Source organism: Hemitrygon akajei, chromosome 10 (assembly GCF_048418815.1).
Source record: "Hemitrygon akajei chromosome 10, sHemAka1.3, whole genome shotgun sequence".
NCBI classification, from domain to species: Eukaryota; Metazoa; Chordata; class Chondrichthyes; order Myliobatiformes; family Dasyatidae; genus Hemitrygon; species Hemitrygon akajei.
The window spans coordinates 157,277,527-157,301,221 of NC_133133.1; the positions used below are offsets into that span (position 1 = coordinate 157,277,527).

Below are 23,695 nucleotides of genomic sequence, written 5' to 3' on the forward strand. Positions count from 1 at the left end.
GGGAAAGGTACAGAAGAAATGTGGCAAATGTTCAGGGGATATTTGTGTGGAGTTCTGCATAGGTACATTCCAATGAGACAGGGAAGTTATGGTAGGGTACAGGAACCATGGTGTACAACGGCTGTAGTAAATCTAGTCAAGAAGAAAAGAAAAGCTTACGAAAGGTTCAGAGAGCGAGGTAATGTTAGAGATCTAGAAGATTATAAGGCTACTAGGAAGGTGCATAAGAAGGAAATTAGGAGAGCTAGAAGGGGTCATGAAAAGGCCTTGGCGGGCAGGATTAAGGAAAACCCCAAGGCATTCTACAAGTATGTGAAGAGCAAGAGAATAAGACGTGAAAGCATTGGAACTATCACATGTGACAGTGGGAAAACGTGTATGGAACTGAAGGAAATAGCAGAGGTACTTAATGAATACTTTACTTCAGTATTCACTATAGAAAAGGATCTTGGTGATTGTAGTGTTGACTTGCAGTGGACTGAAAAGCTTGAGCATGTAAATATTAAGAAAGAGGATCTGCTGGAGCTTTTGGAAAGCATCAAGTTGGATAAGTTGCCGGGACCAGACGAGATGCACCCCAGGCTACTGTGGGAGGTGAGGGAGGAGATTGCTGAGCCTCTGGTGATGATCTTTGCATCATCAGTGGGGACAGGAGAGGTTCCAGAGGATTGGAGGGTTGCAGATGTTGTTCCCTTATTCAAGAAAGGGAGTAGAGATAGCCCAGGAAATTACAGAGCAGTGAGTCTTACTTCAGTGGTTGGTAAGTTGATGGAGAAGATCCTGAGAGGCAGGATTTATGAACATTTGGAGAGGTATAATATGATTAGGAATAGTCAGCATGGCTTTGTCAAGGGCAGGTCGTGCCTTACGAGCCTGATTTATTTTTTGAGGATATGACTAAACACATTGATGAAGGAAGAGCAGTAGATGTAGTGTATATGGATTTCAGCAAGGCATCTGATAAGGTACCCCATGCAAGGCTTATCGAGAAAGTAAGGAGGCATGGGATCCGAGGGGACATTGCTTTGTGGATCGAGAACTGGCTTGCCCACAGAAGGCAAAGAGTGGTTGTAGACGGGTTATATTCTGCATGGAGGTCGGTGACCAGTGGTGTGCCTCAGGGATCTGTTCTGGGACCCTTACTCTTCATGATTTTTATTAATGACCTGGATGAAGAAGTTGAGGGATGGATTAGTAAGTCTGCTGATGACACAAAGGTTGGGGGTGTCGTGGATAGTGTGGAGGGCTGTCAGAGGTTACAGCGGGACATTGATAGGATGCAAAACTGGGCTGAGAAGTGGCAGATGGAGTTCAACCCAGATAAGTGTGAAGTGGTTGATGCACCATCAATAACTCTTGGAGACGTGAGGCGAGAGATAGGCTTTTATTAGCTGGAAGAAAGCACTGTCAGCAGCAAGAGACCATCACACAACATCCTGGAGACTGCGGGAGGAGCAGTGCCTCCAATCGCCTTTATACAGGGGTCTGTGGGAGGAGCCACAGGAGCAGTCAGCAGGGGGGCATGTCCAGACAGGTATATGTAGTTCACCACAGTGGTTCACTTTGGTAGGTCAAATATGATGGCAGAATATAGTATTAATGGTAAGACTCTTGGCATTGTGGAGGATCAGAGGGATCTTGCGGTCCAAGTCCACAGTACGCTCAAAGCTGTGCAGGTTGACTTTGTGGCTAAGAAGGCATATGGTATATTGGTCTTCATCAATCTTGGAATTGAATTTAGGAGCCACGAGGTAATGTAGCCACTATATAGGACCCTGATCAGATCCCACTTGGAGTACTGTGCTCAGTTCTGGTCACCTCACTCTAGGAAGAATGTGGAAACCATAGAAAGGGTACAGAGGAGATTTACAGGGATGTTGCCTGAATTAGGGAGCATGGCTTATGAAAATAGGTTGAGTGAACTTGGCCTTTTCTCCTTGAAGTGACGGAGGATGAGAGGTGACCTGATAGAGGTGTACAAGATGATGAGAGGCTTTGATCGTGTGGATAGTCAGAGGCTTTTCCCTAGGGCTGAAATGGCTGGCACAAGAGGGCATAGGTTTAAGGTGCTGGGGAGTAGGTACAGAGGAAATGTCAGGGGTAAGTTTTTTACTCAGAGAATGGTGAGTGAGTGGAATGGGCTGCCACAACGGTGGTGGAGGTGGATACGATATGGTCTTTTAAGAGACTTCTGGATAGGTACATGGAGCTTAGAAAAATGGAGGGCTATGGGTAACCCTAGTAATTTCTAAGGTAGGGACATGTTTGGCACAACTTTGTGGGCTGAAGGGCCTGTATTGTGCTGTAGGTTTTCTATTTTTCTATGTTTAATCATTTCCCTAGATGCCACCTGTCCTGCTAATCTCCTTCAGCATTTTGTGTGTGTTGCTTTGGATTTCCAGCATCTGCAGACTTTATCATGTTTGTGTATCCAATTAGCCAGCTCTCCAAGGATACTATACAAACTACCCTTCCAGAGGAACCTACCATTTGGAATACTATCAAAGGCTTAACTGAAGTCCATATAAACCATGCCTACTGCCCTGACCTCATCAGTGTTCTTGGTCACATCATCATAAAACTCAATCAAGTTTGTAAGACTTCCATGTGCAAAGCCATGCTGACCACCCCTAATCAACCCCTATCTTTCCAGATGTTCATGTACCTTAACTCTCAGAATCCACTCCAGTAATTTTACACTTACGAGCCTATAATTTCCAGGAGTTTCTCTGCCACCTTTCTTAAATAAGAGTGTAGCATTTGCTACCGTTGAGTCCACCCACGGCTGATGCTAATGCAAATATCTCAGTCAGGGCTCCCATAATTTCTCCTCTAGCCTCCCACAGAGCTCTGGGATAAACCTGATGATGGCCTGGGCATTTGTCAATCTTCATATCTTTTCAGAAACCAGCAACTCCTCTAATGTGGACTCTCACCAAGATTTCCCCATTTTCATCTCCTAGCTCCAAAGTCTTCACATCTTTCTCTGCAGTATAAAACAGAGGAGAAATACTCAGTAAGGACCTTGTCTATCACCTGCAGCTCTACACAATGGCATCCCTTTTGATCTTTGTAGGATACCATTATTCCTCAAGTTTCTTTTATCCCTTAATATATTTTCAAACTCTGACTTTTCCTTAATCTTCCCTGCCAAAATTATCTCATGCTTCCTTTTTCCTCTCCCGATTTCCTTCATGTGTGCACTTCTATACTCCTCTAGGGATTCACTTGATCCATACATCCTTGTATTTCCCAGCCAGTGCCTCAATATCGCTTGTTATCTGGGGTTTCCTACTCATACCAGCCTTACCCTTCAGGAACATGCAGATCTTGAGCTCCCACTAACTCATCTTTCAAGCTTCCCACTTGCCAGTGGTTCCCTTGCCCACAAACAATCTATTCCATTCTGTCCTTGCAAGCTCCTGACTTGTAGCCATCAAAATCCACCTTGTTCCAACCTTGCGATAAGCACATCCATAATTTGCTATAGGTTCCACTATATCTAGAGAAGCCCGTTCTCCATTACCTCGCTTTTGTACTGCTACTTGCTCAAGTAGCAACATCCTGTTAGTGTAATGGATGCTGTGTCTGTGGGCTTTTTTGTCCTTTCACTAAGACGGAAAAAAGAGACAGTAGACACCTTTTCTACTGAAGGCAGACTGCTCTGAATTAAACAGCAGTGTCCAGGACAATAATTGATACAAAGTCATACCACATCATATACACTATTCATAAATGTGTATTACACTAACTGAAATGTCCCAACACAATTGCAACATGAGTATCATTTGAAAAAATCTGTGTACAAAAGCAAAACAGATCCAATCCTGTCAATTATTGTTACATAGTCTAGTGATTGTCATCAGCAATTTATGAAGGGGGTTGGTGATAGTCATTTCCAGTGGTTCCTACTAATCAAACTCAGTTTAAGTATCCAGAGGTAGAACAAGTTTCAGATCCCATTGCAGCCACGGTTCAAATATGAACCGAAGTTGCTGCTTTCGGGAGGTGGTGAGTAAGTGACTTCACGTTGTCATGGATATTTACTTTCCAGGGCCCAAGGTGCTCAGCATTCTAGCACAGCGGCATGACTTTTCCAAAGAGTCAGTTGTTTGTGACAAAGTTAAACTTCTAACCAGTATTCCTTGCTCAGCTTCTTGTTGTGAACAATGTAAACAAGTTAACAGTGAGGCTTTGCAGGCCAATTTTTCATCAATGTAAAGCAATGGGTTTACGTTAATTGACCTGCATCAAACAAGACTATAATGGGTAAGTTATTTGCAGCATTGTGACAGAGTTCAAGGAAGTTTGCAGATCAGACTGCTTTTGTCACTTGGCACATCAATCAATAGTTGGGATGTTTGTGTACCTAGTTTCAGCCCTCACAGAATTAATTTTGGGTGTCTGGGATGTCTTTCCCCAGGGCTTTAAGACCATCTATGTGAATTACTTTGTCTCAGCAAAGGTATCTGAAAAAAACACATGCAGATAATGTCACCGAGTAGCAAAATAGTTTAAATCTTTGGGGATTGTTAGGAATGACAAAGAGAATGACAGAAAGAAGAACTGGAATTCATTCCTCAACCTTGGGTTTCGGCGATGGATGATCATTCATCTGCTACTATTTAGTATGTTCTTTTAGTCCATAAGAATTGTACCTGTGTTTGGAAATCCTTTGTAGTTTATAGATCTTTTGGAATTCAGAAATCTTTTATTGGGGTTCTACCTTTTTTCTGTCATGCATTCTTTGGGGTTTTTTTCTCCCTGTTTCATAGATGTCTGTGAAGAGTAAGGATTTCAGGTTGTATATTGTATACATTCCCTGATATTAAATTGAACTGTTGAAATCCTCTGTGAGTTTTAAATATGTGTTAAGAGCTATTTATCTAAGGAAGTAAGCTAGTCTTTGAAGAGTAGGTTGATATAGTACAACCTCGCTACAGTGAAGGTATCAATTGATGCAGTACCTTGAACCCCAATGTGGACTGGACTGTGTTCTCCTGAGTTCTGATGAATGACGCCAAGCATTTGATTATTGAGTGAATAGCAGCAGTTAGAGAACGAGAATGTAGGATTTCTGAAGTATAGAGCAGAAAGACATGCCTAGCAGGTTAGACTGAGTATGTCCTTCACTTCTAGAGAAGGAAAAAATAAAAAAAGAGAAATAAAGACAAGCAAGATGAGTTAATATCACAGATGAGCAGCTCATACAGATACAAAAACTGTTACCTGAGTTTGTAGAATCAATAATATGAACACAAGGGCATATTGCAGCCTTCTGCACTTGATATTAAATTCTCCAACTTCCAATAACTTGCGATTTCTTCTTATTTGTGTCAGGGTTAGGCCATCTGTGTTGCCATTTCGCTCCACTGTGATTTTTCTCCTTTTTATTTTCATTCATTTGTATATTCTAGCCAGCTCAACACATTGCAGTGGGCGAGACTATACAGTACCACACAGGCTTCACGTTAATTACACGCTATGTAAAGGACCTTCAGTGGCTGCATCAGTTGTTCCACTCATTGCACTGCCCCACCTTGTCTACCACTTTGACCAACTTGCTTTTTCTCCTTCTAAAAGGTCTTTAACCTGAAATTGCCTCTTCCTCTTGTGCTACCTGCAGCATTTTCCTGCATTTTCTATTTATGTTAGATTTCCAGCATCTGATTTTTTTTTTAAACACAAAAGATTCTGCAGATTTCGGAAGTCCGGAGCAACACACAAATGCTGGAGTAACTCAGTATATCGGGCATTATCTACGGAGGAGATGTTGCAGCCAAGACTGTTTATCAGGACTGTAAATTATTATTTTTAGTTTTCATTCTGTTCATCAGAAGTGGGGTTAACTGTACTGAAGTCAAATCATTTTAATTTACAGTTCCTCATGTTATGTAAGACCAGGAGAACATGCAGCCTTGAGCTGATAAATGATAATTAACATTCTGGCCACACAAGTACCATCTAATGACCATCTCTAATTAGAGGGATTCCCTTGACATTCAGTAGCATTTTATCGAGGGATCCACCACCATCAACATCTGAAGTGTCCCTCTTGTCTAGTAGCTTAACTAATTCAGTCAAATACTTACTATTTCTAAAGAAAAACAGCTCAAACATTTTTTCCATGCCTGACTTATCAAAGGCTTTCCATCACTTTCAAGGTACAAGTCGGGAATGCTCGCCACTTGCCACTTGCCTTGGTGGATGTGGTTTCAACAGCATTGACAAAGCTAAGCAGCTTCAAGAACAAGGTTTATTTGGATCCCACTATCTCATTAAGTATTATTTCCCTTCACCCATCATGGAATGCAGTTGACATGTGTTCTGCCTGTAAGATCTATTGCATAGTTTTCCTGGGAGAGATGTGGTTCCAGCATTTCTACAGCAAAAAAAAATGGGGCAGCAGATTCATGGAGATGTGAAAGTCGTTATTTCCCCTCCACATGATCATACTTACAAATATATTACTTACAATTCCTTCAGCTTCTTTGAGCCCAAATCCAAGAGCATCCAAAAACATAGTGGGGTGAGACAGATTGCAGAGACACAAGAAGAATAATCTCCTGCTGGCTTCTCAAGTGGAATAAGTTATCTGCGATAACTACTTGTCTCGCCAAGTGTGCATGAATTCCAGGAATGATTTATAAAGAAGAGATACATTCTAGTGATCTGTTCCTGACATAGATTTGAGCCAATTCTTTCATCTGAATAAACTGCTTGAAGGCAGGACGTGCCATTGGATGGAATTTGTCACAATGTAGATCATTGTAGGTGAGTACTTAACAGTTACTACTCTACCAAGGGGGCAATGCGCAACAGAAAAATTCTCAATATAAAGTGAGTTAGCTCAGATCTATTATTACATGGGAAGTGAGGAGAATAATTATTTTCAAGAAAGAAGAGCATAAATAATTTGAAAAAGTAAGGGAGACAATTGGGCTGGTGCATTTAACTTCCTTTCACTCTTTGACTATTGTAATCTTGTGTACTTTTAATTGCACCCTAAAATTTATCAACAACTATATTGTACCAGGGTTTTCTACTGACTGCAATCTGCCCAAGTTAACCAGTCACCACTTTAGAACTATACTCCCGCACAGAACAAGTCCTGCACAGAATGTCCTTCTGGGAAGCTGGTTCCCATTTGATTGCTGATGCCAATTGCACTGCATATCCATGCCCAGCACAGATGATGAGCTCTGCCTTCAGAGTTACTTTGAAAGCCAGTTAAGCTCTATTCATGTTTCCCTTTCGCTAAAACTCTCATGGAACTTGAATATCCGCCAATTTATCTGACATTTACAAACACTCAATAGTACAACTATTTTTAAAAAAACACTGAAAAATATTGAGTCCCTCAAAATGGCACCAATTAATATCTGTTATATCTGTTTATACAACACAACTACATAGAAAAGTAAACTAATGTACCTACTCTTCTCTGTCCATTGAATTTTCATCACTGAAATCAATGAGCCTGTTGGCACATTTTTAGTAGGGAGATATCCCAGCGTAAGCTCTGAATAATGCACCAAAATTTCTGTAACTTCACCAGATTCCTAAGGAGCCCATGGCAGAGTCTAGTTATCCTGGGGATGGTGATAGGTTGTGAAAATTCAGGACTTTTGCCTCCACCCGAGAGTACTGAATTTCCATTCACTTATACAAGTCAAAGCTTGCAATTCTGAGGAGGATCTGCTGCCTTTAACACAGACGATATATGTGGATGTAAAATATTGGGGGCCACTGATTTCATTATAAAATCTTAGTAATTTGGGGAATCAATAAAGTCAGCAACTGTCGGGGAATGCTTCTGTCACTGAAAATCTGGTGCACTAGAAGAGAAAAATTGTACACTTGGGAATCCATTAATTACCCACTTTGCATGTATGACACACTGTCTTGTGTCCCATGTTTATCACCAAAGTGTACTGTGTCACACAAGGGGGCAAGATTCTTATTAAACATGCTTTAAAAGCAGGGCTTCATGCTTGGTGTTCCAGTTTTTATTTATTATGCGCTAAGATCCTACCAGCTTTGCGCCCGCGTTTTGTTGACCTTTGCAAGGAGAGTTCTCACTGATGGGAAATGGATATCAGAATGGTATCGTTTTTACCCAAGTAATTTTTATATTAAGGTTTGTGTTTTTAAAAATTTCAAAGATAAAGATGGTATTGCAGAGAGTTTGTGCTGGCCAGATTTTGTGTCCCTGATGTATCATGTTATTGTGCATAGAGAGTAAAACTAGTTTTGCGCATTGTGGATGTCCCAAGAATAGCTGAAAATTGGAAACTGTGAGTGCAGAAGCAGTAAAAAGAAAACAACCCGCTATGTTAAATTGGCTGCCCCATTTGAATCTAATTGATAAATAAAATCTCCTTGAGAATTGTCAGAGAGTAGAATTGAAAGGTAAACTCCTTGGCACTATCCCCATTTATGAGCCTTTCCTCTAGAAGTGGCAGTGGGCATTAAGTACACCAGCTTATGTGAGAGCAATTACACTCGGAGTTCTTATTAATGACAATACAATGTCAGAGATATTTCCTTTTATTTCTCTTATAACATTGTGGGATGATTGCAAGGAATGCCAGGAAGTGCTTTTATTATGCAGTGGATGCGGGAGAAACAGGAGGGCAATAATTTTAAGTGGTTTCTTGAAGGAGTGTGGTTGATTATGCAACAATTGATTGCACTGCCTTTATGTGTGATTTAATGTTCTTTCTAAAAAATAGGGGCAGAGGTAGGCAACCTTAAGCACAAGTGATTTTCTAGCATGCGTTATTCATTAATTTGAGGCAAAACATAACTAGGTGTATTTAAATGGATAATTCCCGTATTTCAAGTTTTTTATGGCATTTATCTGGCCCATCGTCCGCTCATTAATACGCGATCCGGCACACAGAGGCAAAAAGGTTGCTGACCCCTGGCTTAGAGATTGCATCTCTAAGTCACACCAGAAAGAAGATGTTCTGTATCACTTACTGACATGTCCTCACTGCAGGGATAATGAGATTATAAACCTGAACCAGCAGGTCCATCAGCATAGGGTACAACTGTGCTGTATGTTGGCATATGGAAGGTTGTTCCATGGTTCAAGTAAAGCTTAAATGTTTTTAAAATTGTCATGTTTCTGGATTTAACATTTAATTTGGGTTTTGGTGCCATCCTTAAAAATTGTTGTATGACTAAAAATATAATTCAGAGTTCAGTTTCCAAATTAAATGACTGCAAGAAAATTCATTTAATTACATTTCAAGTGAACGGCCTTCCCTGAAAATAAAACTTGTGCTGAATTACTGACTGAAAAACGTTCACCCTCCCAGAAAATAACTTCCCTGAAGCAGTTCACTTTGCAAGAAAAAGCACACAAGAATAATTAATTATAAATATTTTCAAGAGCTGAGGTAGGAGAGGCCACAGATGTTGCTGGTAAACACAAACTATAAAGTGAATTCCTTAATTTAGGTTAACAAATTACCAGCTCCCCAGGTTCAGAGCATCTTCAACTGCAGACATTCAGTTGCACATCGCAGCCCCAAAGCATGCCAAAATATTTTTGGATCAGTAACTTAATGTTGTCCTGGCTTAATTTAGTGGTTATTGGTATGGTGGAATTGAGGAATGTGTTATATATGGGAAATTAATAAGACTTTTATACTGAAGTCAAACATTGCAAGGATATTTGAAGTTGGATAACTTACTTCCAATGTGCTGATGATTATTGAACAATAAGGAATATCAGTAAGGAAATGGCTGCGGATATTATTAATAAAATGCTGAAGGAATGCTCGAGGTCAGTATGCATCTATGAAGGGTCTCAACCCAAAGCTTTGACCATTTGTGTCCCTCCATAGATGCTGCCTGACTTGCTGAGTTCCTCCAGCATTTTCCAAGTGTTGCCCAAGATTTCCAGCATCTGTAAAATCTCTTGTGCCTCTGTTTTACTGCTTCACTGCAATGACTATCATAAAGCAGATACCTAAGAGGCAAAACAATTTATTGATGTTGTATTTGGATGTGGGTTAAAGTGGATTTTAAAGAATGTCAGGAAATTGTTGTGGAGTGCTGCACATCTCTGAATTTTACCACTGGCAGAAGTTTCATTGTAACTTTAGATAAGGAGCCATAGAAAACCAGGGCAGTGAAGCACAACATATAATTAGCCAATAAACTACTGCAGAGGGGAAGGGTGGTTTTGAGGAGCTCTATTTCTTCTAAGAAATTCCGAAATGGCATTTTATCAGAGAAATTTGCAATCAGGAAACTGCCATTCATCTTGCTTATTTACATTTGGCAGACCATCTCATATTTTCTGTTAAGTTTGCTTTCAGTTAGCAGATATTTGCTCTTTTGCACTATGAAATAAGGACTGATTGCAAGATAAATGATTAAACAATAAGCTGTACAGTCTACATGTTTGACATGATTTCTGATGTGTTTTACTCTTATATACCACAAAACCTTTCACACTGGGTGGTTCCATGTACTGGATTTTATTTTAGTCTGGTGACTTTGGTGACTGAATACTAAGATAATACTAGTTTAAGGAAGTTCGGAAAGTGTGCATTGTTTTTCTGCAAAACAAAACAAGATGGATCACAACTGGGGTACTTTTGCTGTCATTGCTATATGCTCATTCCTGCATTTCATGCAGCCATCTCCATCACATGCCTTGAACTAAAAAATCTCCCATCCATTACATCTGAACCTCCCTGTCTTCTCGTGAGGTCCAGCAGGAGAGCACATTTAGGAAGTGGCCAGCAAAAAACAGGCTAATAAATTTTCCATATCTGTTCAATGTCCACAAAATCAACATTTTTTTACCCCAAGGTGGGGAATTTTAAGCAAGATAGAGATGGGTGAGGAGTTTGGAATTTAGTTGCAGTGGCAAAATTTAGAATACAACCCAAACCCATTACAGAATACCTACTTCTGAATACAACAGGTTTGCAGGCACTGTATTTGGAAAACCCACTTATAGTGATGGGGTTGGTTGGCTGTTAGCTGCAGACAAGGTTCTCTGAACTTAGGAAACCTGGCAGCTAAGAAGAGGGATCAGTCTGATGGAATGGTAAGTTAATTTCTCTGACTGCATTCTCTATAACCCTTCTGTGATTTCTCCTTTCAAAGAGCCTCTTGCTGAACTTTCTATGCCACTGTTGATGCCTTGGCTCTTGCTAATCTCTCCTTCCCAACCATTTTTTCTCCTGATGATTCCTTTCCTGTGGTGATTCCTTCCACTTGACAATCATGTCTCAGGATAATTTATTCTTTCTACCTCGATTGATTCCTCCACCCTGCACACCATCTCTCTAGCACTCTAATCTCCAATAGCCTCCCTCCCTACCTTGTAATACCTGTCCTCCAGGACCTGGCTCCACACCAGCCTCCTCAGTCAGGCACTGACTGACCTCCTTGATTGCCCGGAATCAGCTTTGAAAGACTTTGGGCAAATATGGGTGGCTTCTCAAACTTGTTTGAATCTGAACAGATTAAAAATCAAATAAAAGTTCAACGATTTAATATAGCAAGAGATCTGCATTCCAGTATATTGATGTTTCTTAAACTTTGATAAGTCCACTCTCTCTCTGCCTCCCCTGTGTATCTGTGCTGATGATTTATTCAAATAACAGTAAAGGTATGTATATGGTACTATTAGTTTCTGCTGAAAGAAGGCAAAGTTTCTGATCCAAGGAGAAATCCACTTGGACACCAGAAGCATGTATTTATCTTTATCGTCTTTTCATTTTCTTACATAAAGCCACTCCTTATGGTTTTATTTAAAATGTTTTTTATTGTGAGTACTGTAAAGTCCATTGTTATTTAATATTTCTGGTTAATCTGCAAGGGTGGTTTAACACTGCAGATTATGTGGAGAATTCCAAGATACTGGCCCAGTATTGAAGTTTGGTTTGGCACTACAATCATGATATTTGCTTGGCTTACATATTTGCAGAATTGTTCCAATAATGCAACAAAGCCTTTCTGATTCCGCCTTTGGAGATGATACCCTTCATTTTTCAAATGTTTGCTCTGAAGAGCTCAATTTGGCTTGCTGATTGGATATTAGAGTTTTTGAATTTTCAGGATGTTAGATTACATTTTGCCAATAGTGTTTTTTTTTAAGTTATAACATGAGGTATTGCATCTTCAGTGGTTTCCTTAATATGAATCTCTGGAAGTGTGTTCTCTTCCCCATTTAGTTATGGGTAATGTTTATATCTTGTTCGACAAATTGCTGTTAACGCTTCAGGTTTCCATATATTCTATGAACGTGTTTTCCAGCTGCAACTTCCGTGGAGGCTCAGAATGCATCTTGAGCTGGAAATCTGTATTAGTTACATTTGACCACTGTTTTTGTTCTTATGTTATACAACATCATTCTCATTTCATAATTACTTTTTTACAGATTCTGGAATTATACCCCACCATGTGTTTCCTTGTGTATCTGGTAGCTTTGCTCCTGATATCAAAAATATCTCAGTAGTATTCTACAATGCTTGCAGAATTGGGTCCTGATTTTCTCAGAATCCCTGCACTACTGAATATTAAATCTGTGCACTTGGCAGCGAAAAGCAAAGCTTCCTGATGTTTATATGAGTTAATTGGCTCATTACCTACTTCAGAAGCATAATAAGATCATTATTGCAAAGGTGTTTTGATTGGCTGCTGGTGTTTGTTGCTACAATTTTATTCTCAGCAATTGTACATTTAAAACTACATGCTCTTCTCAGTGACTGTATGTTTCAGAAGTATGAAATGTTATAGAAACATAGAAAATAGGTGCAGGAGTAGGCCATTCGGCCCTTCGAGCCTGCACCGCCATTCAGTATGATCATGGCTGATCATCCAACTCAGAACCCTGTACCTGCTTTCTTTCCATACCCCCTGATCCCTTTAGCCACAAGGGCCATATCTAACTTCCTCTTAAATATAGCCAATGAACCAGCCTCAACTGTTTCCTGAGGCAGAGAATTCCACAGATTCACCACTCTCAGTGTGAAGAAGCTTTTCCTCATCTCGGTCCTAAAAGGCTTCCCCTTTATCCTTAAACTGTGACCCCTCGTTCTGGACTCTCCCAACATCGGAAACAATCTTCCTGCATCTAACCTGTCCAATCCCTTTGGAATTTTATACATTTCAATAAGATCCCCCCCTCAATCTTCTAAATTCCAGTGAGTATAAGCCTAGTTGATCCAGTCTTTCTTGATATGAAAGTCCTGCCATCCCAGGAATCAATCTGGTGAACTTTCTTTGTACTCCCTCTATGGCACAAATGTCTTTCCTCAGATTAGGGGACCAAAATTGCACACAATACTCCAGCTGTGGTCTCACCAAGGCCTTGTACAACTGCAGTAGAACATCCATGCTCCTGTACTCGAATCCTCTTGCTATGAATGCCAACATACTATTTGCCTTTTTCACCGCCTGCTGTACCTGCATGCCCACTTACAATGACTGGTGTACAATGATATCCAGGTCTCATTGCACCTCCCCTTTTCCTAATTGGCCACCATTCAGATAATAATCTGTTTTCCTGTTCTTGCAACCAAAGTGGATGACCTCACATTTATCCACATTAAATTGCATCTGCCATGAATTTGCCCACTCACCTAACCTATCCAAGTCACCCTGCATCCTCTTCACATCCTCCTCACAGCTAACACCGCCGCCCAGCTTTGTGTCATCCACAAACTTGGAGATGCTGCATTTAATTCCCTCGTCTAAATCATTAATATATATTGTAAACAACTGGGGTCCCAGCACTGAGCCTTGCGGTACCCCACTAGTCACCGTCTGCCAATCTGAAAAGGTCCCATTTATTCCCACTCTTTGCTTCCTGTTTGCCAACCAATTCTCTATCCACATGAATACCATACCCCCAATACCGTGTGCTTTAAGTTTGCACACTAATCTCCTGTGTGGGAGCTTGTCAAACGCCTTGTGAAAATCCAAATATACCTCATCCACTGGTTCTCCCCTATCCACTCTACTAGTTACATCCTCAAAAAATTCTATAAGATTCGTCAGACATGATTTTCCTTTCACAAATCCAAATAGTCCAATATTGCATTCATAAAGTTTCAGTGTTCCTCTCTCTTCTGCTTCCTTAACCTTGAGCACATTCCTCTTCATTTTTGGAACTAATATATTAAGGAAATACGCAATTCAAAAACATATTGCTTTAATTTAAAAAAAATTCTGTCTCATTGACCATTTCAAGGGCCTTGATTTGCTTTAATGTGTGATCGGGAGTCACTTCATCTAATTTGGGGTAGTTTTCGTAAAATAGTCAGCTGAAAGGAAGTATTGATATACTGGCAACAGCCTCAGTCAGGATGGCAGCATGGCTTTCTGATGTAAATCTGTGCCTGTCTCCAACAGACCTCCATGAATGAAACCATGCCTATGATTTGCACGATGCAAAGGAACGGAAGGTTATCCTGTGGAATGAAGTGTGAAGTTTTCAAAACAAAAAAAAATAGCAATGTTAATGGTAATTTAGGTCTAGACACCCAGGACAAACCCCTGGTCAGACTTGTGTCTGTGATTAGGTCACCAGGGACTAAGTTTATGACTAGTTGGCACTACTGGCCAGAAGAAATGTATGTGTCTCCTGCATTCAACAATCATGCCAACATTGTTTGGATTTTTGGAAACATGTTCTGGAATGATCCAAGAGTCAGGAGATTCCTCTGAACTTAACATTAGCAAAGCCTGAATTATGTGAGTAACAGCAGGCAATCCTTTGGAAATGTTTTTTTGGAAATGGACTGACTGTTCTTGAAGGACTAATTTCTGAAGCAGCTGTGAAGGACATCAGCCACCTGCTTGAATCTGCTTAGTGCTTCCCCTGAACAGCCACAATGTCTCCCGATAAATACAGTGGCCTAGAAATTTTGGCATGCTTCAGTAAGTTCTTTTTACAGTCATTCATTCTACTGTAAGCCTTGGACCAATTTGACATTTCCAAACAGTGAGGTATGTCTGAGCATCCCTTGCCAATTGTAGTATTCAAACAAAAAGTGCAAGTTGAGAGTGAAAGATGGAGGGAGAGTTGTAATGTAGGCAGAAGGAGGTTTTGTGGGCTAGCTAAATGACATTTAAACAATCAGAGTACTTGGGGTGAGGCTTTGGGCCATCAAGATGTTGAAGATTAAGAAGCCAAGTCCTGGGCCAGAGGATAGTGGTCAAGACCTGGGTGTATGGAGGTGGTCAGGTGTCGGGGTCTCAGCCATGTATCAGTTTGTAGAGTTGATGATAAGATCCTTGGGTTAGACAACAGTGAGATTGGTACTCTCTGGGTATGAGTTCAATGAAGAGGTGGTACTTTCCTGAGTAGGATAATGGTTTGAAAAATTGTTGGTCCCAGGCATGTCTATGCAGGCATTCCAGAACAATGTGGACTAGGTTCTCTGGCAAGGAATGGCACCTGAGGAATTCTGCCATTGATGCAAAGGTCATGTCAGAGGCAGAGGAGGAAGTCAAAGCTGACATTTCCAGGGTGGCGAAATTCAGTAAGGCTATGACAACAGTCATGCTCTGCTCTGTGAAAACACCTTTTTGTCGGACTGGAAAATGAAACAGTTCTACGAGTTTAAACTTACTAGGCCAGTGACAGTCACCTGACTACTTGAAATCTGCAGGTTGTGGGCACTGGTTCAAAGGTTCCAGCCACATCTGCAACCCTGTGAAAATATTCAGATCAAAGCTTTTCGTGCAAAACTGTCTGAACATCATCAGTGCCTTAGGAAGCTCTTCCAATGAGAATTGTGTTTTAGATATCTCCTGAGTGGTATTACTTATATGGTGCTTAGTATTTTGAGAGTTTTCCCTTTGCATTGCTGAGTTTTTATTTAAAACTGTGCTAAGAGAATACATTTCTTGATTGCAAGCTGAACGAAATCTGAAAGAATGGTATGTTTGTTGACAGAAATGCCTAACTTGCTATTCCTTTGATGTTAATGAACTTCTGTCACTCTTGAGCAGTTCTTGAAAGACTGAAGGTACCATAGTCTATTCTGGTCAGTGGTACCTTCATAACAGGAGGAACAATAGAAAGGGCATGCTTCCAGTTTAAGACAGTGCTACTGAAGCTCAGAGACAGTTTACTGGTGATCAATAAGACAAGAATGACTAAATACTTTATTAATAACACTTTTTCGGTTGGAAATTGTGGTAAACTATCACCGCAAACAGTGAAGAAGCATGTGAGTGTGCTGACTTGAGGGTTGAGCTGTGCTGTTACGATGCAAAGTTGGTGTGTGGCATGCTTGAAGAGAAGGAGGGGTTGAGGCATGTTTGCGATGGAGAAAGAGTAGGAATTGGCGTTGGAGCAAGCGAATCAGAGAGGAGTCAGTGCGGAGGAGTTTCAAGGTCTGTCCACCTAAACCAGGAGTGAGGGTGGATCAATCTAAGTGCTGAGCCGATTTGGAAAGCTTGAGGACAGTCTCGGGCTGCATGACAGGGCACAAGCTCAAAGCGTATTGCTAACGCAGAGTCCGGGTCCTAGTGCGGGGTACAACCTGCTGTTTGGATAATTTAAATGCTTGCCCAGATGGACTGAAAAAGCCGGGTGCCGGGACAGAGGTGAGTGTCAGGCTGATTCCCTTACATTTACTCCTCTCTGGGGCGCTGAGGGTGTGAGACTGCTACCCATTTTGTGTCTATGAACTATGTGGCGCTTTGTCCCGCTATGTGATGAACTGAGACTGAGGTATGGCCCTTCTCTGTCTGTTTTGGTCTATGGGTCTATGGACTCAATTTGGTTCGGAACGCTGTTGCTTACGTTTATTGTCTGCATGATTTGTGTTTTTTTTTTCTCTTTCTCTGTGCATCAGGTGGTCTTTTTTTTAAATTGGTTTCTTTCAGGTTTCTTGCTTTGTGCCTGCCTGTGAGCAGATAAATCTCTAGGTTGTATAATCTATACATTCTTCAGTGTTTACGGTAAATGTACTTTAAATCCTTTGACCACATGTATTTTGTATTACCAATCGGGCCCTGAATTCCACCAGAACAAAACCCCACAGATACGTTCAAGTATTTAGAAAACCTGCTGCTTTCTGAAATTTTGCAGTAATGTGATGCTGATGCCAAGAACTTGTCTTTCCAATGGCACAAATCAAATCCAAAATAATATATATCATTCCAGACAAACTTAGAGCAACACAATGAATGGGGTTTGCTGCAGAAATATTGTGAGACTATTGGCTTGTCTCATAGTTAATCACCATAGGGTAGTATTCAACCCGTATATTGTATTTCTAATGCAATTTTAACATGTTCATGTGTGAAAACCTTGAATGTAAAATAGCCTGATTAAAGATGGAAAATGGCAGCTCTTTGTTGATGGCACATCATAATGATAAAAATAATGATTTTAAATCATAATTCAATGCAACTAATTCTTATGACTTATAGTAAACCTGATCCTTAAGTGACTAAATGACCAGGTAAATTATTACATGTTAGTTTATCACGATTGTAAATGGCCACAGCCTAGTGATGCAGAAAGTAATGCACTTAAAAAAAGGATCTAGTGCTTTCCCAGCATACATGATGAATAAGCTCTTCTTGAGTTTCCAGCCGGATACAGGTATCGATCTTAACTGACATTTCGATCACAATCTCCAGTTGTATATATATGCTCCTGTTGTCCATCCCTCTTTATTGGTTAATTCTCAACCAATCAGATTTCTACTGTTTCACCTTCTTTATAATCAAATTCCAGTTCTTGCGTAGAGTGAGATCTTCATCTTTGTTAAAATTCTTTTCCTCTAGTTTTATTTTAATGGCTTCCTTCACCAGGTGGTCCCAAAAGCCATTAACACGGCACAGTAGTTTTGTGCCATCGAAATCAACCTTATGGTCATTGCACATGCACTGTTCTGCTACCACTGATTTCTCCGGCCAACCCAAATGGATACACCTCCTATGCTCCTTTATTGTGGAGTCCATCCACAAACCCGTAAGGAAGCTCAATTCCCAGTTTATGTGGGTCAAAGATGACCTGGGGCTCAGGACGACTGGTGTTTACAGGATTCCCTGTGAATGGAGGAGCATAGGAAGTGTATCCATTTTGGTTACCCGTAGAAACTGGCAGTAGCAGAACATTGCACACGCAGTGGCCATAGGATTGACTATCCATAGGAATTCGATCGTAAGCAAGGTGAGACAGCAGAAACCTGATCGGTTGAGGACTAATCAATCAGGAGGGATGGATGACAGGGTATACATACCAGTGGACTGGGCATGCCTAGGCATCATCCTTGATGAAGATGGCAGACTTTGTCATTGAAACGCTTAAAATCGATGCCTCTACTCAGATGGAAGCCCAAGAAGGGTTTGTTCATGATACATTTAAGGTTGACATGATGTGTGTGTTTTTTAGCATTCCGTGATCCAATTAACTGGAGAAGTGCAGAGCAGAAGCAAGGTATTTTTCTGAGGAACTCTTCAAAAGTTCAAAAATGTTCAAAGTAAATTTATTATCAAAGTACATCATATATGTCATATGTCATCATGTACAACCTTGAGATTCATTTTTCTTGTGGGCATCCTCAATAAATGCATAGATTAACAACCTTAACAGAATCCATGTAAGACCGCACCAACTTGGGCATTCAACAAGAGTGCAAAAGATAATAAATCGCAAATACAAAAAGAAAATCAAATAAATAAATAAACAAACAATAAATATTGAGGGCATGAGATTGAAAGTGAGCCTATTGATCATGGGAGCACTCAATGATGGGTTAAGTGGAGTTGTGTGAGGTTATCCCCTTTGGTTCAAGAGCCTGATAGTTGAGCGGTAGTAGTGGTTCTGAAACTGGTCGTGTGAGTCCCAAGGCTCCTGTACCTTCTTCCTGACGGTAGCATTGAAGCAGAACACCACATTCTGTGACAGAACCATCAGTGAGTTTATGTACAGTATGTTGCTCTCATGCCTGTTTCTAAGCATCATCATTTCAGAAATAGACCTTCACTTAAATATTAAGGCAAATTATCATTATTTAGTTAAAACCACAAAATGTCCTTTGACCACGGAGTTTACTGGCTAGAACTGTGGTGATAGGTGTTCATCATCACTGCACAACGAAGCCTGACATCAGATTTGGGACATTTACATTCAGCATTTAACCAAGAAATTGTTTTCAGTGATTCCGTTTGCCTGTAAAAGCTGAGCTGTTTGCTACCAACTGCACTGCAATCATGGCAAATCACTATTACTGATGTGAAATTTTAGTTATTTACAAGCTGCTCTCATTATAAAATACCCTGAAGTATTATGCACTTTATCATGAGCTGCAAGTGAGCTTTTAATGGTGTACAAAGCTGTAATTACTGTTTTGCAAAAAAAAAACCTGATCCTAAAAGAAACTAATTACATACATACTGTATGTATCTCCATTCATCAACATGAATATTCCAGAAAAATAAGCAGTATTGATTCTTTAAGAATTATTTTAGCTTCCACCGTAATATACGAATAGATTACAGTTTTTATTTAGAACTATATAATGTTTAAAAAAAACAATAATAATGGATAATTCTTCTTGATTCATTGTTCGTGAGAATTTTCATGTGATTAAAGCATGCCTATCTAGATGACATCACTCCAAGGAATTCTGATTGAAGAATAACGAAACTTTACAGCTCAGAAGTCATTGGATTTTTATTTTGAGCTTTATTAGAGATCTTGTCACAATTGCAAATTCGACATGTCAGTCCATGACCTCCTCTACCGCTGTGATGAGACTAAACTGAGGTTGGAGGAACAATATGTTCTATTCCACCTGGCTAGCCACGAACCTGAACATTGATTTCTCAAACTTCGGGTAATTGCCCTCCTCCTCTCCTTCACCTTTCCCCATTCTCATTTCCCTCTCTCACCTTATCTCCTTGCCTGCCCATTGCCTCCCTCTGGTGCTCCACCCCCTTCCCTTTCTTCCATGGCCTCCTGTCCTCTCCTATCAGATCCCCCTTTCTTCACCCCTTTATATCTTTCACCAATCGACTTCCCAGCTCTTTACTTCACACCTCCCCCCTTCCATTTTCACCTATCAGCTACCACCTTGTACTCATTCCTTCCCTCCTCCCACTTTCTTACTTTGACTTCTCATCTTTTCTCTCCAGTCCTGATGAAGGGTCTTGGCCCGAAACTTCGACTGTTTACTCGTTTCCATAGATAATGCCTGGCCTGCTGAGTTCCTCCAGTACTTTGTTTGTTGTTTGGATTTCCAGCATCTGCCGATTTTCTCTTGTCTGAAATTATATTCTCGATATTTTGAGATTGTATCCAGTTAACGTGTACACAAGTAAACATGAGTCAGTATTTTCTTACTGTGGTGGAGTCATTGGGAGGAATGTTTGGAAAATTAAATAAAACAGGTTTTAAAATAGTTTTTTGACAATTATCATGCGGGCAATGGGAAAATTATCCATCTTCTTGATCTTGTACTAGAGATTCAGTGTTCCTCAATGCTGACATTTTGATCTGGCCCACAACCTCATTAATCTGGTCCAACACTACTTGCTTTTATTGGGATCTTCCTCCTTCTTACTTCTATCCTAAGGTTTAGGGCTATGAATGTTCAAAGGGTTTGTGGGGGTGGTGGTGTTATTGCTTATGGTTGCTGTTTGGGTGTGGATTATAGGGAATGAGTGCTCAGGCTTGGGGGATGTGGGCCAGTATTTGTAGGGGTACATGGGCCAGGCTTAGGGATAGAGGTAAGGCTGAGGGATGGAGGTGAGGGGTGTGGAGGTTAGGGTTAGGCTTAAATGAACTACTGCAGCACACACACAGGCTTTGCAACCTTGCCAAAGGGAATCATGTTCCTTTGGAGGGCAGGGCCTGCTGACCATGCCATTTGGCCACTTTATGCTGCTAATCTGGCCATCAGGGAGGTAGATGTAGCATTAGTGGTGCCCTGATGCAGGAGTGGTAAACAAATTTAGGAAGAGGGCTGGGAAAAGGCAGCAGTATAATGAGTGTGGACAGCTGTGACGTATTAACCTATGTGTAATCCAGTGAACATCTGTTGCCACTGAAGTAAATGTGTACATGATTTCTTGACGTATTTTGCTCTTCATCGCTCTTCATTAATGGTTCTACTTTTTCAGTTGCCCATTGTAATTAAATTATGCTCCTATGTACAGTATGCTTATTACCATTTTAACTTTGCTTCACCCCATTTTTCGTTAGTAGATCAAGTTAAAATTGTCACTACCATTACACGATAAGGATTGGAATTGCATTTGGCAAAGCAAGGGCTGATTATTAATATTAAGCATAACTCTGAGTGCGGGAGATAATGTACATCAAATTTCATTCAGTTTTTTGACAGGTGGATTGAGGAGGGCAGGGTGGTTGGCAGGCATTGTCTGCATAGCCTTTGACAAGGACCTACATGGTAGACAAGATGGTTAGATCACAGTGACCAACTGGACATGGACTTGGCATGGTGAGAGTGGAGGGATGTTTCTCAGATTGGAGGTCAGTGAGAATTGGTGTGCCACAGAGATAGATGCTGGGTCCACTGTTGTTTGCCATCTTTATTCACGTTTTGGATGAGAATGTAATTGGCATGGTTTGTGGATGACCCCAAAATTAGTGGTACAGTGGACAGTAAAGATTGTTAGCTAATATTACTGCATCTGGAAAGACCTGCCAAGGAATGGCAGATGGAATTTAACTCAGTCAAGTGTGAAGTGTTGTATTTTAGAGAGTTAAACCAGGACAGGATTTGTACAGAAAATGGCTGAGCCTGGGGAGAGTTACAGAAGAAAGACTTCTAGGTGTACATGGTGCCCTGAAAATGGGAACACAGGTAGACTGGGTGATGAAGAAATTATTTGTCACATTACAACTGTACTAGGCATTGTTGAGAATACACCAAGTATTGTGTGCAGATCGACTTGACTGTCATTAAGCTGGAAAGTGTACGATTCACAATCATGTAACCAGGACTGGGGATCTGGAGCTACAAGGAGAGGCTGGATAGGCTGGGGCTTTTATGTTTTCCCTTGGAGCATAAGAAGATCAGGGATGTTCCTTCAGAAACATATAAAATCATAAGGGCATGGATAAGGTGAGTGATCACAGTGTTTTGTCCAGGGTTAGGGGAGCCTAAACTAGAGTGTATTGATTAAAGATGAGCAGGGAAAGATTTGAAGGAGACTTGAGGGCAACTTTATCACACAGAGGCAAGTGGGTCTGTCGAACAAGCTGCCAGAGGAAGTGACAGAGGCAGGTACAGTTAAAACCTTTAAAGATATTTGGACAGGTAGATGGATAGGGGGATGTGGGCAAAGGCAGGTAGAACGTAGGCAAAAAGCAGGCATATGGGAGCAGATCAGGTAGGCAAGTTGTTTGGCGTGACAATTGTTCCAGGCTGTGATTCCATGTACTGTTAAAGAAAATTGTTAAAATATTTAAGAAAGCAATCCTTAGTAAGTAGATGTCCTGGTCCAAGTGTGCTTGGTTTAAGAATCCAGAAACTCTGTGATCTCAATGGAACAAGTTTCAATTGAGGATGAACATTGCTTACTATTTAAAATGCGCAATGTTCTAATGAAGGCCAATTCAAACAGAGTGGAAGAAATTAGTCTGCCTATTCACCACCATATTTATCGAGAAATTCCAGTAAACAAAATCTGGTTGCAAACCAATGATCTGCGATGTATAACACTGTAATCTACAGTAATGCTGATGGATACTACCATATTGGCTGTTGTCACTGCAAAAGCTGACATACCTCCACCTCCCTTTGTGAGTTTCCTTTGACAAAGGTTGGAAGAGATTGATGGGTAAGAAGGTTTTATTCAGTGGCTTCTCCCATGATACGACATGCGTGCAAGATCCCTTGAGCTTTCGCGGATTGTATGCATATGATCTCCCTTGAGGTCTCTGGGCTCTACATATGATATATTAAATTTCTGGGATGATCTAAGGTCTGCACATTCAACTCATCCATTTCTGTAGCAGTCTAGAGAGGCTGCCCCTCGTTCAACCTGTCCTCGCACTATTCCCTTTAGAGTCTGAATGTTTCCTTTTGTGTTATAATGGTGCTCGATAATTCCCCTTGGTGATTGGTTTCTCTCACTGCATCAGCCAATGTACATTCTAAACATCATTGTAAATGAATATATATTTTTGTCTAGCGGACATCAGATGTTGAAGATGCAAGTTTAATAATACAAATACTGATCTGAGACAACACTCTTTGTAGCACCACTGGTGATCGTTTCCAAGATTTAAGATGATATATATCATGTTCCTTATGAACCTTGGTGGAAAGAATCTTCTATAAAATATGAAATACAGAAGTTTTGTTCAAGTATCATGAGATTTCTTCCCACCTGCACATTGCTGTTGAGATAGCCAGTAAGTTTGATATCCCTAACCAGTGAATTACTCAGGAATAATTGACAAGAAATGGAGAGGGTAGAATGAATGTAAGAGAGGTGGTTGGCTGGCAGAAGCAGGTTTGGGTCCAAATTGACAACACGGATCTCAAGCAATCATCTGTACAGTAGTATTCTTCCTTTTTCTTCGTGAAGGTGCTGACTTCAGCAAGCCATTGTTTGACATCTGCTGAACCATGTGCTACCCAGCAACAAATGCTCAAAGGAACAGAGCCTATGACCCTCGAGTCACGAGTGAAATATATTTATGTAGATTTCTTGTGCA

The 23,695-nt window shown here is 40.6% G+C and overlaps 1 protein-coding gene across 18 annotated transcripts in view; it reads left to right on the forward strand.

Moving 5' to 3' along the window:
• foxp2 (forkhead box P2) overlaps positions 1 to 23,695 on the forward strand; it is a 739,530-nt gene that overhangs the window by 624,446 nt on the left and 91,389 nt on the right. The gene's annotated exons all lie outside the window — the stretch shown is intronic.